We start from the raw sequence: 12,942 nt of genomic DNA, 5'->3' as shown, positions 1-12,942 counted from the left end.
CAGAGAAGAAGAAGATGAACCCAGGATCGAATAGGCGTTGAGAGTTGGCTCAATAAGGTTCATTTATGCCAAAGCGAGTATAAGCCAAGTGCAAGAAGAGTTGTCCGTGTCCAAGGAGTTTGTCGAGCATGTTCGTGTAGAGAACATGGCTTTAGAGACCATCATAAGAGAAGAGTCGAAGTAAGGGCTTGTCGAGGATGTCCAAGTGAGAAATAATCCTTCAAAGACTAGTAGACAAGAGTCGAAGAGAGCCAAGACGTTGAGGGACAAGGCAACCACAGAGAAATTGCCCAATAACAAGTGGGTTTACAAGGCGGTGACTACAGACAAACTGAAGCTGTGTTCAGCTTCAGTTGGCATGCTAGAATAACAAAACCAGAAATGCTGCTGCATTGATTTGAGGTGTGAAGATAGATTAAAAGCAGTCTTCAAGTAGGAGATTGTTGGAAAAGTCAAAATTGGTGGGCAATTTTCGGTGGATTTTGGAGGCCACTTTCGGTGGCAGCAACAAATTGTCAAAATTAAGCTGAAATTTTTGACAATTTGGTAATGGTAAAATCACACATTTAGTCATAGTACTTTAGGGTATTTACAATATTAGTCATTAAGCTTCAACTATAAATACTCTAACCCATTTAGCTTCAAAACCATCCCAAATCATTTCTTTCTTCCTATACTAGAGAGCTTTCTTGTGAGTTGTGAGTGTTTTGTAAACACCTGCAATTTTTCTCTCTTTAGTAAAAGATATGCAGCAATCCGGAGACGTAGACAAAATTGGTTGAACTCCGTTATCAATTTCAGGTATTATTTTTCCGCTTTTATTTCGCATTTTTACTAATCTGGTTATAGGGAAATTACTCGTTACTCGTTTTATTTCCCAACATGTATACCTTGTATGCATCCTCCATGGGATAGCTTCCTCTAAGACTTCCATCTATCACTTCTTCTAAAGCTTTTTTCGGGTTTTCGTCTTCGAAAATATTATTTATCTTACCACAATGAAAGGAATTAGAGAACATGTTTGAGTGAATGAACATGTTTCAACCTTAAACTCCTCTGTTGTTGTATTGAAATCAATTTACTTACAACTGTTTTCAATGATCTCATTTTGTTCGGCTCCTTATTGTCGCGAACCAGTGCACGTTGGCATGTTATCAACTTTGTCAGCACCAACCCGAAGGCGAATACATCGGATTTCAGTGTCATTTGCAAGTCCATCACCAATCTTTCGACCATAACCATATCAACAAAGGGGGAAAAAGATCAGTATGGGAACAGATTTTGTAAGAAAACAGAACATTTCATTAGTGATTTATGCAACAAGCTAAAAACTTACTCAGGGGGCAAGTAACATGGAGTTCCAACCAATCGTGTTGCTATTAGATATTCTTCGTTTGTTCTCTCGACAAGCTTTGCTAATATGAAGTTCCCGACCTAATCGAATGAAATACATTACATTCATCGTCTCATGAAGATTATAGCAGCAAATATAATACAAAGGAATTCATTTTAGTACTTTTTCTCATAGACCCTTGTCAAGCAGTATGTTACTAGTCTTGATATCCCTGTGCACATACCGCGCTTTCATGTGGTTGTGAATGTATTTGATACCTTTTTGCAGCATCGAGTGCGATTTGCGTTCTTGCTATCCAATAGAGTGGCTGGTGACCTGTAAGTAAGTAGAACACATGATGACACATGTTCTGAGACAAATTAAACAAGAGTTAATGGTCGGTAACTCGGTAAACTTACCACATTTATGTGATGAACCTTGCATAAGAACTTGAGTTCAGCAAAGAACTATGCTTTATTGAAACCTCTTGAAAGTGCAGAAAGCTTAAGTCGTTTCCATTCCATTTAAGTAGAAAAATCAGCAACAAAACGAAAAGTCGGAACCTTTGATCCTAGTATTCCATGGTACACATAACCATATCCCCAACTTCCAATTTTCTTCCTTTCATCGAAATTATATGTAGCTTCTTCAATCTCCTCCAGGCTATATATCATTGGTATTTCTGATTCAAAAGTTGTCACATCTGCAATAAGAAAATGCAGTATAGACTAGTTAATTACTTCTTCCTTACTCTATTCATCTATATTCCTTACCTCCCATGTGTTTACGTGTAGAGAAACTGAGTTTGCAATGAAAATATTCTGCCACTCATCATGCTTTTGGATACTGGCTTTGGATCATCCACGCTCATTTTTTTCATTTTCTTCTTCGTATGAGAAAGATGAGCAATGCAATCGTTGAAAAAAATGCAACTACCGATTATACGACAATAAGGATTGTCCATTTACTTCTTCCTCCTCTACCTCCCCCTGGTGATCAACGGTAAAAACAAGGAATACCAAAATTAAATCAGTAGAAAGCAGTATTAAACATTTTTATCTGTTAAAATAATATTTTGAAATGAAAAAAGAACATGATCTTGAATTGAAACGTTACTCAATACTCACTTTTCCTTGGCGTTGGAATTCTATCATTGTCCATAGGCACATATAGGACCGAATTGGAAATTATAAGATCAGGGTTTTGAGTCAGATTGTTGTTCAATCTTTCTATGTCATTTATGTTGGTCCATAGCTTACCCGCAATACTTGTGACTATGGTTTTGGACTGACTCTCTATGCATCTGCATATTAGATGTGTAGACACCTGTTTTTGTTCGGGTCTTAAAAAATATTATTATTTATTATTAATTATATAATTATTATTATTTACATGTTACATATTTTATTGCAGGCCCAATCTCCAAGCCCAGATTACAGCACCAAGCCTAACCCACTGGAACCCGACCTAGAGCCCAGTCACTCAACCCGGTTCAAGCCCAAACAACACTCAAACCCGGAGCCCAGAATCCGACCCAACACCAAACCCTACCCGACTCACCTAGGGTTTCATCATAACCCTAGGTAGCTTCTGCCGTCGCCGTTTGTTGTTGCTATCGTCACTTACCGCCTCTGATGCTGCCGCTTTTATCTACAGTGACCTAAAGTCAGAGCAATCAATCACAGTCTATCAACAAGCCAATAAATTATTAAAACAAAAAGACCAAAATCTCGAGAGGATTTACCTGTTGATATCAACATATAGGGATATAAATCAAAAGAAAGAGAAAAATATAGGGAGATAGAAAGGGGGATTCGGTGGGGAAGAAAAAGAACCAGAGAGGGTTTTTGAAGAGAAAAAGAAAAAAAAATTGAGAGAGAGAAGGAAAACTTGAGAGACCAAGTTTGAACCAGAACCAAACAACAAAAAAAACAAAAATACTTTCGAAAAATTTGAACCAAGGGGGAGGGTTTACCTTTGGTTCTTCAACGATGGTAGCTCCGGTGGTCGGACTGCAAATCCGAGCGGTGAAAAAGCTTGTTGTGGTGGGTAGATCAACATAACTCGGTGGTGGTCCCATCAGACGGCGGACTTAACGACGGCAGAAGGTAAACCTTTCGGTTTCCTTTCTTAGATCTAGGCGTGTGGGGTTATTTTTAGATTGAGAGAGGTGGAGATTTAGGGAGTTGAGAATAAAAGGAGCCTTTTGGGATCGTTTGATCCCTCCGGCCACCATGGGCTCCACTATGAGCCGCCGTGGCTGTCGTAAATGAACGGCGACCTCACTCTCTCCCACGAGGGAAGTTAGGAGAATTCGAACTCTCTCTGTTTTCTGAAACAAGAACAATTGAGGGGAGTTGGTGGAATTATGCTTGGGTTTGCGTTCAAATACCCAAAGTAAAACGATGCCTTTTTGGCACCCCCTCTCTGTGTTTTCTGCCTTGGGCATAATAGCACACCAGGTCCTTCTTGTTTTGTACTCTCACCATTTGGACCATTTAATGAAATTACATTATTATGTTTCGAGCACTCATTTTTTAAAATGTTGTAATTTAGTCCTGTTATTATATAGTATGTTATTCTTGTTAATGTTCAAATTTGGTCATGAGATTTGTAATTATTTTATTTTAGTCACTGTTTTGCATATGGTTTAATTATCATTTAGTCCTTCATGTTTCGGGTTTAATTTATTTTAGTCCTTAATTATTATTTATAGGATATTTTCGTTTATGGTACTTATATTTGTTTAAAATGACCATTGGGGGCCCTGATTTGTTCATAATTGTTGTAAGGTCCTCCAAATTTCTTTTAATGTAATTTTGGTCCCTTATTTTTTAAAATATGTTTATTTGGTTATTTACATTTTTATCTGTAAATTTTATTGTTTTGTTTTAATCCCTTATGAATGTATATATTTCACATGTATTTTTTTTATGTATAACATTAAATAAATGTTATTTGACTTATCACCAAAGATGTCATAATCAGTGCTACGGAAAAGCATATGCTATCCATCATAAGACATCCACCTCTAATTTTGTCACTATGCAAAATAATTCTATATATATATATATATATATAAAACAATGACTCATTCATAGATGTTAATCAAATTACCCTGCCACCATTGCCATTACAAAGAAATCAAATATGAACCACACTTGGACTCAGTGAATGCGACCAATGTGAAATCCTCGAAGCTTTAATATCTACCAAGAACTCAGTTAGAAGCTACACCACACTTCCTCGATCACTTTTATTTCCCACATTTTTTTGAAATAATCCAATTTTCAGTGGTTCTGCTTCTGCCACTGCCATTTTTAACTCATTAACACACCCACATCTTTTATATAGGAGTATTAGTCTTTCCCTGACATGAAAAGTCTACTGAGACGTGCAACTTAACCAACTACACAAAATCCATGCACTTCATCCCACGGGTTAGCGTTTCTGCATTTTGCTAATTGAATTTAAGGGGTAATCTGTTGGGATTTCTGGTTATTTATTATTAATTGAGATTGGGTACTGAAACTTTAATTGATTCTTTTGCGGATTCTTGGGTTCGTGTTTTAAGTTAATTATGTGATTATATTGATTGAGACCATTTACTTATTTACTTTTCTTTTTAATTTATAAATGCATTTCTCTGCATGGTTTTTCAATCAAGTACTCTGGGTTTCTTTTAGTGATAGTTAATACATTTTAATTATTTTCGTTGATGCGTGCTTTTGGGTATCAGATGAGCTTTGGAGCCGATTTTTAAGATTTAGGCTTAAGAGTGATTTTATCATTACGTTCGAATTGTGTTGCCGATTGTTATTCTCGAATTGGAACTGGAAAACGAACAAATTTCTTTAATACAAAATCAAAATGTAAAAATTCGACTTATGGTTTAAGGTTTTCTTACAGGTTTGAGTACTGAGTCCATAGATCGATAAGTTTAAGGAAGGAAGTTATGTATCATGGGTCCTAAGGCATTAGACTATGAGACACTGAACGAAAACGTGAAGAAAGTTCAATATGCAGTCCGAGGGGAATTGTATCTTCGAGCTTCTGAGCTTCAGAAGGAAGGGAAGAAGGCATGTTTTTTCTTGCTTTCTCCTTATTTTATTTGACCATCCAGTTCAGCTTCTTGTGCTGGTCAGCTAGTGAAGCAGCAGTAGCTTATATGTTGGGGATTTTAGCTTTTGTAATTAACTGAGAATGTGCAAATTCCAGTTTCCTACATATTCTTTGTTTGCGCATTTTAAAACCTAAACCAGATTGTTCATGCATATTATTCGGAAATGATCATTGTTAGTATAGTCCTTATTTACCGCACAGAACTTGTTCTTGTGATTTTCTTTTCTTTTTAGAACCGTAAGTTATTTTGTGTATTAAAAGGATTTGGACCGGTGGAGCGGTCTTCCCTAAAAATTTAAAATTATCTTATATTTTAGATTTTTTCATGCATTTTCTATTGAAAATCTATTTTCGTCCCTCCCCTAGAATTTTACAAGTTCAAATTCGTTCCCCACCCCTAACATAAGATCATGTGTCCTTCCCTGTATTAAGAGTTTCCTAGTTAAATGCCTGCCTTGATGAGGTGATTCTACATTCGTAGTTTGAACTTTTATCGACAGAATTCTTGTTCACGTACAAAATTAAAATGACTGCATAAACCTCTGTGCAGTATATGAAATCCCTATGGTTTACTAGTCCCTTATGTGCTGGGAGACTGCATTTCCATGTATTTAATGCCTCTCAAGAAGTATGTTTTTTCATAATTCTATGTTTTTGGTGTTTTGGGAAGTATGGCTGATGATTTTGCATGTAATTTGTGAATTGATCTGTAAAAACATGGTGCTATTAAATTTTCAATTACGAAACTCATGTGTATATGTTAATTTGTTTCGTGGCATTATTTTTGTGTCTGCAGATTATTTTCACAAATGTTGGCAACCCTCATGCTCTTGGACAAAAACCACCGACTTTCCCACGCCAGGTATACGTTTAAGTTCTATGTAGTTCAGTTTTCATCTGTTGGAATTAATGTGTTTTGCTCATTCAGTTGTTAATAGCATGTATTTGAACTGATAAATCTGTGCTACTGCAGGTGGTTGCTCTGTGCCAAGCTCCATTTCTGCTAGATGATCCTAATGTAGGACTTATATTTCCCGCAGATGCAATCGCAAGAGCGAAACATTACCTTTCATTGACTTCTGGTGGTCTAGGTATATCATTGAGCTATTTATATAAAAATTGTTGTTAAACCACCCGAAATACGTCCAGTTTGCGATTTGTTTTCTTCAGTCTGTGTACTTAAATAATCTACTAATCGAATTATTTATATATTTATCTATTACTTTACAAGTATCCTATTATAGCTGATCTATGAACAGCTCCCAATAGTATTTTAAGGAATTTGAATATGATCTGCAGTGTAAATAACATTTGTTCCTTCACTACCTATCTAGGTGCATACAGTGATTCCAGAGGTATTCCAGGAGTAAGGAAGTAGGTAGCTGAGTTCATTGAAAGGCGTGATGGGTATCCTAGGTGATAATCTAGATGTTATCACTCACGATATCACCTTTCGTACAAAAAAAATCACATTTTTGGTTCCAAAGTTGTAATCTTAGTGATTATTTGCTTCTTTTTCCGATGGCAGCAACCCAGAACTCATATTTTTCACTGATGGTGCCAGCAAAGGTGTGATGCAGATCTTGAATTGTATTATCTGCGGCCAAGGGGATGGGGTAACATATTTTCCTCATCTATTTATCTAAAAGATAATTTCATCATCTGTATCATCTCGAATTTACTATGTGGCCCAGTGCATAATGCTCTGATGGTACTACTAAAAAACTTTGCTTTGCCAGATTTTGGTTCCTGTCCCACAGTATCCACTTTACTCGGCTACAATCTCTCTCCTTGGTGGTTCACTTGTTCCATACTACCTGGAAGAGACTGCAAACTGGGGGTTAGATATTAACATTCTTCGTGAATCAGTTGCACAGGCTCGCTTCAAAGGAATAACTGTTGGTATACTTTTTCATTTTTCTCGTTTACAAAAGAATCTGAGAAACATGGTCTGAAAATGCACAAACGTCACAATTAGATGAAATGATGGATAAAAAGTGTCCTGCTTAAGAATCATAAGCGTATATAATTTGTTTGACTAAATAATCCCATTTCGCATATGGGGACCTAAAAATCTGATTTATTTTGGCTGGCACCAAACAGTTTAACTTCCTAAATTTACTCCTTTATGCTTTATATGACCAGGTGAGAGAATTGGTGATCATTAACCCTGGGAACCCTACTTGTCAGTGTCTCAGCGAAGCTAACTTAAGAGAAATATTGAACTTCTGTTACCAAGAAAACTTAGTGTTACTTGGAGATGAGGTTTATCAACAGAATATATACCAGGACGAGCGACCCTTTGTCAGTGCTAGAAAGGTAGACTCTTATATCATGCTGTTATATCAAGCTACATCTGAATGATTTTTATGGGATGCTAATTCTTTTACTTGCCTACTTTTCCGTTTACCAATGGAAGGTTTTGATGGATATGGGGCCTCCCATAAGCAAGGAAGTGCAGCTCGTTTCTTTCCACACCGTATCCAAAGGATATTTGGGTGAATGTGGGCAGCGTGGAGGATACTTTGAGATGACCAACCTTTCTCCCCAGGTTTGCGTCGTCATTTTAATTAGCTTTAACGATTTACGTGCGTTTCAGAGCGACCGAAGAATTTCTCCCAAATGTCGCTACTTCAATGATACTGTCAAATGGATAAATTCATTATGATTCTTGCTATTTATCAATGCACCTAAATTGCTTTACTGTGTTACATCTTAACAATCATAGACTTTCTTCCTTCGGGGATCAAAAATAATTCGGATCATTGAATGGATGCTCAGTCCTGTTTTGCTTTCCTGATCTTATATCACAGACAGTTGACGAGATCTACAAGATTTCATCAATAGCACTCAGTCCTAATGTTCCTGCTCAGATATTTGTGAGTCAATGTCATCTGATTTTCTGCGCTTTTAAGTTCCGGCTGTGGTTCTCTTTAACCGTAAGATAAGTAAGCTTCCTTTTCTCTTTGCAGATGGGGTTGATGGTCAACCCACTCAAACCTGGGGACATTTCATATGAGCAATTTGTTAGGGAAAGGTATGCCTACGGAGACTTGTTTAATGCACGTTTTTCCTTTTATTAAGTTTATACTAACAATGCAGTTTAAAACTAAAACTCGCAGCCAAGGAATCCTTGAATCATTGAGAAGAAGAGCAAGGATAATGACTGATGGATTTAACAGCTGCAAGAACGTGGTTTGTAATTTCACTGAAGGTAAACAGTTGTTGTTATCAACCGGTCACACGAAATCATTCATTTTCCGCCATTGTTCCTTAGTGTTTTCTTCTTGGTAATCCTACAGGCGCCATGTATTCATTTCCTCAAATACGCTTGCCTCCGAAAGCTATAGAAGCAGCCAAGAAAGCGGGAAAGGTCCCAGATGTGTTCTATTGTCTCAATTTGTTGGAAGCAACAGGCATCTCCACTGTCCATGGTTCCGGATTCGGACAGAAAGACGGGTACTTCTCCATTCATTCATCACTTCCTATTTCTAATAATCATCTTCAAAACATACCCTTCTCGAGAATTTTCGTTCTGGTCACGTTCGATGATTTGCATGGACCGGTTTTGACATTTGTTTTGATAGTTTTACAAAATGCTTAAATGTTTCACTGTTTCTGATTCGGTCTTCCACTTGAGGACAACAATTTTACCTGCCGAGGAAGACATGCCAACCATCATGTCGAGTTTCAAGAAATTCAACGACTAGTTCATGGATCAATATGAAGATAACTGGAATCACTCAAGGATGTGAAGCATGTGTTGAAGTGCCCTTGATACTGGATTTATTGTAATATTAATTGGCTGTTGAATGCCACTCAAGATTACCCCCCCCCCCCCCCCCCCGCGCTTCTCTCTTACCTTTTTTCTCTACTGACATCCCTCATGGAATCTCTACTACTGAATTATGCTTGGGTTTTTTTCCCAAAAAAATCTAAATCATGTTTCTGCTAATACATGCTCGGGGGCAAATTTTGTGAAATTTGTAATAAACCTTTGGCCTTTTACAACATTCAAAATTAAAAAAAAAATTAGGATAACTACGTGTTTAGGTCACCCACTTATTCCCGCAATTCCATTTTGATCTTTTAACTATTCTTTTTTAAATCATATATTATATTATATTTTAGTTCTAGTTCGATCACTTACTGTTAAAAAATTAACAATGATGTTAGTGTATTATCATAAGGTAATATCACATCATTGGAAAAAAAAATTACCATGTCAGTAATTTCATTTATTTTTTAACAATGGGTGACCAAAATGAACTGAACGTAATAATATGTATGATTTTTTTTAAAAAAAATAAATGACTAAATTGAAACTGTAAGAATAGGTAAATCACTAAATACGTAGTTTACTCAAAATTTTAATTTTAAAGTTTTCCAAAATTCTCGTCTAAAAAAATTTAGAAATTTTCGTGATGTATCTAACTTTTTTTTTAAAAAAAAGGAAAGGAAATCTTATGAAACTCCTCGAATTTTTTAAGAGTTTCAATGAGATCTTTAAGTTTTGAAAATTTAAATTAAACCCGACTGGCAGGATCCATGGCTGCTCATGCTGGTGTAATATATGCGTCATTGTGGGGTTGAGGATTGGTGGGTGTCATATTGTCCGAATTTTGAAAGTAAATATGATCGTATGTTGGCCGGATCTGACAGGCGGTGAGTGATGATCTGAAGAGCTAAGGATTGTACATTTTTGTCCCTTCGCCGAAAGTGTTACAGACGAGTTTATCCGGCAATATTAGTTTAATAAAAAATTATTTTTTGGATCAATACCGTATACAACTTTTTGAAAAAAAAATACCTCCTAAAATACAAACGTAAGAAATATCTCACGTCCTCAAAAATCGTGTAAACACTTCACGTTTTATGAGGTACGAGTATCCTCCAACGTAAATATACTTTTAAGGGAATATAATTTAATATTTCAATTAATCATGTGAGATCCTGATATATTGAAACGTTTTGACAAATTATCGTGCGTGTGGTACCTCGCGTTACGCAAAACTCAAGATAGGCAGGTTTCCAGCCCAAATCCCAGGTGTTTATAAGCATGTTTGAGAGGTATTTTCGGTTAATTATTCTGAAATTTTAGTAATATATAAGATTAGAGGCGTAGTATTGAAATTTATATTTTAGTTACAGTCAATATCGACGCATACGAGATATTGTAACCAGATTAAAATTAGTATTGAAAATGATTCTAAAGTTTGTTTTGTGCATGAAGAAAATGCTAAAATGGTTTGATAGGAATATCCAAGGGTTTTTTTTCGGGTAGTTCATCTAAATTTTTTTGTAATTTATAAGATTAGATGTGTAGTATTGTAACTTATCTTTCAATTTAGGGTAATATTGGTACATACGAGACATTTTAAGCAGGGTAAAAATTACATTCAAAATACTTCTAAAGTTTGGTTTTCTACATGGAGAAGAAGCTAAAATGACTTGATATGCATGCTCAGTGGGGTATTTTTTAGTAGTTAATCTAAAAATTTTCGTAATTTGTAAGATTAGAAGCTAAAGTTTTCATAATATTGTGCAAGTTCGGTGGGGTATATTAAGGCTAGTATCGATACATACGAAACAGTCTAAGCGGTGTAAAAATCGCGTTCAAAATGGTAATATCGACACATACGATAACATACAATATAATACCAGAAATTAAAAAATAACATAAATTTCAATACCAAAAAATACAATTACATAATTATTGTACATAAATTACAAACAAAACAATGTTTTCCGTTATGCTTGATAGTACATAAATAGTCATACTGTAAATTGAGTTGGAGGGAAACCCTCTGTACTTTATGCACGACAAAAATATGCATAAAATGAGTGGATGTGTGTCATTTGTCATATCATTATCACAAGTGAGAAGAAAAGAATCACACCAAAAGACGAGTGGAAGTGTGTCATTTGTCATGTAGAAGGCAGGTTTGATGGCAGAAGAATCGGGAGTAAAAATAGTATTCTAAACCAAGCCCATGATTGTTATTTTTGTTTGCATTAACTACCATGATTAATGCCACCAGAAAATGATACATTTTTACAAACGATAAGTTTCTAGAGAAGGTCAGGTTACTCGTGTTAAAGAATGTTTATGAGAAAGACAGTTTTGATAGAACAATAAGTTTCTCGAGAATACCATGTTTGACGGAACAAATGTGAATAACAGTTTAGAATGCCACCATCAGACTAGGGGCAAGGGTCTCTTGCTCAGCAAAATGTGTTTTCTATCGAGATTTCTGACTTGGCAAGGACCTTGCGTTTTGTAGAACGCAAGGTCCACAGAGATTTCTGACGTGGCAGTATCATGCGTGGTTTTTTTTTGTTATGTTTATAAATTAGTATTAAAATAATTTTCATAAAATATGATGGTTCTTAAAGTATTTATACATCAAACCAAACTAATTATCATATTATTGAATAATAAATTTAAAAACCATATTTAAAACAAATTAATTGATACGAGGGTGTGATCGATTAGGACATTTGTTCATGTGTCCGGGATTCCTACAAATACTGCATAGCTTTGATTATTTGGTTTTTCCTTGATGTTCGACCAAATACTCGTCACAGTAAATCCTCATTGATCGTGGACGACCTTTTTTCGCGTTGTAATGAAAAATCTAATAGTATTGTAGGTTCATCATCAACTTTATTCGGATCCATTTCATTTCTAATGAGAGGAAACTCATATTGATAAACATTGAATATGGTTTCAAGTGAGTATAAGGGATTAACAAATTGCATATAGTTAATCCGTACAGAAGAACAAGCAACAATAACATGCCCACATGGGTATTTGAATGTTTGGAATATTCCGCAATCGCTGGTTTTTTCATGTTGATTAATGACATATGCGTTGTGTTGTATGTCTTCCAATGGCCTCGAATATTCTGAAATATGAAATTTATTTTGTTCGTGTGAGATTTATATCGTATTCATCATGTTTAAGTGATGCACAAAGGTTTGTAATTTTATGTGGAGGTATAGGTGGATTGCGTGGCCATCTGCAATCCAGTCAACTACTTGCTTTTCCAAGGTTGCAAATAGGGTCACAACTGATAATATGTCGCTTTGACAATGGATGCGATAGGTAAATGTCTCGCTTCCTTCAATGATGAATTGATCGCCTCAACTAAGTTCGTTTTCATGTGACCATATCATATACCCCATCAAATTATCGAAGTCATTTCTCCCTTGGGATTTTAGTAAGGTAATTATAGCCTTGTTCATTAATGTTTCTCAATTCTTTAAATAACTCATCAACCTCATGTACGGAATGTGAATAGCCCATCCATTAAAAATGCAACAGGTAATTAGAAATAATAAATGAAAAAAACATCTTAAACCTAAAAAAAATTAAAGATGTACCCATTCAAAGCACCATTACATGTTCATCTTCGTTCCTGAACCTTTGTAAATAATTCGTAGCAATATGACGTAAATAGTACCGGTGATAAATATAGGGAGGT

General features: G+C 35.6%; 1 pseudogene; it reads left to right on the top strand.

Moving 5' to 3' along the window:
- The first annotated feature begins 5,152 nt into the window (after positions 1-5,152).
- Positions 5,153-9,245, top strand: LOC120210893 (annotated as a pseudogene).
- Positions 9,246-12,942: the final 3,697 nt, after the last annotated feature.

Source organism: Hibiscus syriacus, unplaced genomic scaffold, assembly GCF_006381635.1.
Source record: "Hibiscus syriacus cultivar Baekdansim isolate YM2019G1 unplaced genomic scaffold, ASM638163v2 tig00109937_pilon, whole genome shotgun sequence".
Lineage (NCBI taxonomy): Eukaryota > Viridiplantae > Streptophyta > Magnoliopsida > Malvales > Malvaceae > Hibiscus > Hibiscus syriacus.
The sequence above is the reverse complement of the archived record's forward strand: the minus strand, read 5'-3'. Positions and strand labels throughout refer to the sequence as shown.